This window comes from Mandrillus leucophaeus, unplaced genomic scaffold, assembly GCF_000951045.1.
Source record: "Mandrillus leucophaeus isolate KB7577 unplaced genomic scaffold, Mleu.le_1.0 Scaffold975, whole genome shotgun sequence".
NCBI classification, from domain to species: Eukaryota; Metazoa; Chordata; class Mammalia; order Primates; family Cercopithecidae; genus Mandrillus; species Mandrillus leucophaeus.
In genome coordinates this window covers 270,093-274,177 of record NW_012110641.1, presented here as the reverse complement: position 1 = coordinate 274,177, position 4,085 = coordinate 270,093, and positions in this window count along the sequence as shown.

Here is a 4,085-nt window from a genome sequence, read left to right as displayed (position 1 = left end):
TGAGGATCCCACAGACCACACATCCCAACTTACATGGATGGTCTTGCCCCAAGGGTTTAGGGATAACCCTCATCTGTTTGGTCAGGCACAGGCCCAAGATCTAGGCCACTTGTCAAGTCCAGGTACTCTGGTCCTTCAATATGTGGATGATTTACTTTTGGCTACCAGTTCAGAAGCCTCATGCACTACTCTAGGTATCTTGAACTTTCTAGCTAATCCAGGGTACAAGGCCCAGCTCTGCCTACAACAAGTCAGATAGCTATGTCTAATCTTAGCCAGAAGAACCAGGGCCCTCAGCAAGGAACGAATAGTGCCTATACTGGCTTATCCTCACCCTAAGAAGACAACCCCACAATCAGTGGCGTATCTAAGTAAGGAAAGTGATGTGGTAGCAAAAGGCTGGCCTCACTGTTTACAGGTAGTTGTGGCAGAGGCCATCTTAGTATTCGAGGCTATCAAAATAATACAAGGAAAGGATCTCACTGTCTGGACTACTCATGATGTAAATGTCATACTAGGTGCCAAAGGAAATTTATGGCTATCAGACAACCGCCTGCTTAGATACCAGGTGCTACTCCTTGAGGGACCAATGCTTCAAATACACATGTGTGTGACCCTCGGCCCTGCTATTTTTCTCCCAGAGGATGAGGAACCAATCAAGAATGACTGAATGACTGCCAACAAATTGTAGCCCAGACTTGTGTCGCCCAAGAGGATGTCTTAGAAGTCCCCTTAGCTAATTCTGACCTTAACTTATATACCAATGGAAGTTCATTTGTGGAGAATGGGATATGAAGGGCAAGTTATGCCATAGTTAGTGATGTAACAGTACTTGAAAGCAAGCATCTTCCCCCAGGGACCAGCACTCAGTTAGCAGAACTAGAGACACTTACCAGAGCCTTAGAACTGGGAAAGGGAAAAAGAACAAATGTGTATACAGATAGCAAGTATGCTTATCTAATCCTACATGCCCATGCTGCAATATGGAAAGTAAGGGAGTTCCTAATCTCTGGGGGAACCTGCATTAAATACCATAAGGAAATCATGAAGTTATTGCATCCAGTGCAAAAACTCAAGGAGATGGCAGTCTTACACTGCCAAAGCCATCAAAAAGGTGAAGGAGAAAAGGCAAAAAGGCAGAAGGAAACTGTTGGGTAGATTATCAGGCCAAAATTGCTGACAGGCAGAACCTCTCATTAGAAATACCTATAGAAGGTCCCTTGCTATGGAACAACCCTCTGCAAGAAATTAAGCCCCAGTATTTCCCAACCGAAACAGAATGGGGACTTTCACAGGGGCATAGTTTTCTCCCCTCAGGGTGGTTCACAACAGAAGAGGGAAAGGCACTCATACCCAAAGCCAACTGGTGGAAAATACTTAAGACCCTCCACCAAACTTTTCATATGGGTATTGAAAACACTCATCAAATGGCTAAATCCCTATTTACAGGGCCAAATCTCCTCCAGACCATCCACCAAGCAGTCAAAGCCTGTGAGGTCTGCCAAAGGAATAATCCCTTGGTCCATCATAAGGCCCCTCTCAGGGAACAAAGAATAGGGCACTATCCTGGAGACGACTGGTAGTTAGACTTCACCCATATGCCTAAGTCTAAGGGATTTCAATACTTATTGGTCTGTGTTGATACCTTTACAAATTGGATAGAAGTCTTCCCCTGCAAGACAGAGAAGACTCAGGAAGTGGTTAAAGTCCTAATTCATGAAATAATTCCTAGATTTGGGCTTTTCCAAAGTTTACAAAGTGACTTTTAAAGCCACGGTAACAGAGACTTTCCAGGGCACTAGGGATACCATATTACTTCCACTGTGCCTGAAGGCCACAATCCTTAGCAAAGGTCCAGAAGGCAAATCCCCGTAACCATGAAAACCATCTTAACTTTTCAAGCCCCTCTATGCATCCAACACAACCTGTTATCAGGCCTGCCCCCAGGGAACCTACTATCCCATCAGTGTAATTACATGCTACAACTTCAAGCCACAACTGATTGTAGTAACTTCTGAGTCACCCAAACAGCTCCATTCAGAAGGCTTGTCCACCTCTCAGGGCTTCCAAAAATCATCACCTCCTCCCTGCTTAACAAACAGTCCAGGTTTTGTAATGGCAAACATACTCCCTGCATGACCATTCACCCCCAGACCGCCTGCAGCAGCACCCCCACCACTAGTGAATGCCTCTTCATCCCCTCTTTCAATTAATCTCTTGAATGGTTCCTAGTAGGTACAAAATAGTTTTTTCCCCAATGGGAAAATAGAACACAGGGAGCCACTCAGTTTTCTCCCAATACCCCTTTCCAGCCACTCACTGGAGCCACCTTGGCAAGTACTCTAGGAGTATGGGAAAATGAAACTAACAAACTCACACACCTTTTTAACGTACACATCCAGTTCTGTCTATCCAGCCAAGGCATATTCTTCTTATGTGGAACGTCAACCTATATCTGCCTCCCCACCAACTGGACAAGCACCTGTACCTTAGTCTTCCTAAGTCCCAACATTAACATGGCCCAGACCCTATCGGTGCCCCTCAAAGTTCAAGTCCATCAGCACAGGGCCATACAACTAATACCCCTACTTATAGGGTTAGGAATGGCCACTTCTACAGGAACCAGAATAGCAGGTTTATCCACTTCCATTATCCTACTATCACATGCTTTCGAAGGATTTCTCGGACAGTTTTCAAGAAATAACAAAATCTATCCTTACTCTAAATCCCAAATAGACTCTTTGGCAGCAGTGACTCTCCAAAACCACTGAGGCCTCCTCACTGCTGAGAAAGGAGGAATTTGCACCTTCTTAGGGGATGAGTGTTGCTTTTACACTAACCAGTCAGGGTTAGTATGAGACACCACCCAGCGTTTACAGGAAATGTCTTCTGAAATCATACAATGCCTTTCAAACTCTTATACCATCCTCTGGAGTTGGGCGACATGGCTTCTACCCTTTCTAGACCTCATGACAGCATCTTGCTATTATTTGCCTTTGGGCCCTGTATTTTTAACTCCTTGTCAAATTTGTTTCCTCCAGGATGGAGGACATCAAGCTACAGATGGTTTTGCAAATGAAACCCCAAATGAGCTCAACTCACAACTTCTACCGAGGATCCCTGATCAACCCGCTAGCCCTTTGATGACTCGAAAGTTCCCCTCGGGAGGATATTACAACTGCAGGGCCCCTTCTTCACCCCTATCCAGCAGGAAGTAGCTAGAGCAGTCAATGCCCAATTCCCAACAGCAGCTGGGGTGTCCTGCTTAAAGGGGATATTGAGAGGTGAAGCCAGCTGGACTTCCTGGGTCCAGTAGGGACTTGGAGAACTTTTCTGTCTTACAAGAGGATTGTAAAATACACCAATCAGTGCTCTGAGGCTAGCAAGAGGTTTGTAAAATGGATCAATCAGAGCTCTGTAAAATGGACCAATCAGCACTCTGTAAAATGGACCAATCAGTGCTCCGTAAAATGGACCAACCAGCAGGATTCTAAAAGTAACCAACTGCAAGGAGAATTGAGAAAAGGGCATTCTGATAAGACAGAAACAGGACATGGGAGGGGACAAACAAGAGAATAAAAGCTGGCCACCCCAGCCAGCAGCAGCAACCAGCTCAGGTCCCCTTCCATGCTATAGAAGCTTTGTTCTTTCACTCTTCACAATAAATCTTGCTGCTGCTCACTCTTTGGGTCCGTGCCATCTTTAAGAGCTGTAACACTCACTGAGAAGGTCCACAGCTCCATTCTTGAAGTCAGTGAGACCACGAACCCGTCAAAAGGAACTAACTCCAGACACAATATTTTTCATTTTTCATTTTAAAATTTTTTTCTTTATTTCTTCTAAAAAAAAAAAAACGGGATACATGTGCAGAACATGCAGGTTTGTTGCATAGGTACACGTGTGCCATGGTGATTTGCTGCACCTATTGACCCATTCTCCTCTAAGTTCCCTCTCCTCACCTCCCACCCTACAGCAGGCCCTAGTGTGTGTCATTCCCCTCTCTGTGTCCATATGTTCTCATTGTTTGGCTCCCACTTATGAGTGAGAACATGCAGTGTTTGGTTTTCTGTTCCTGTGTTAGTTTG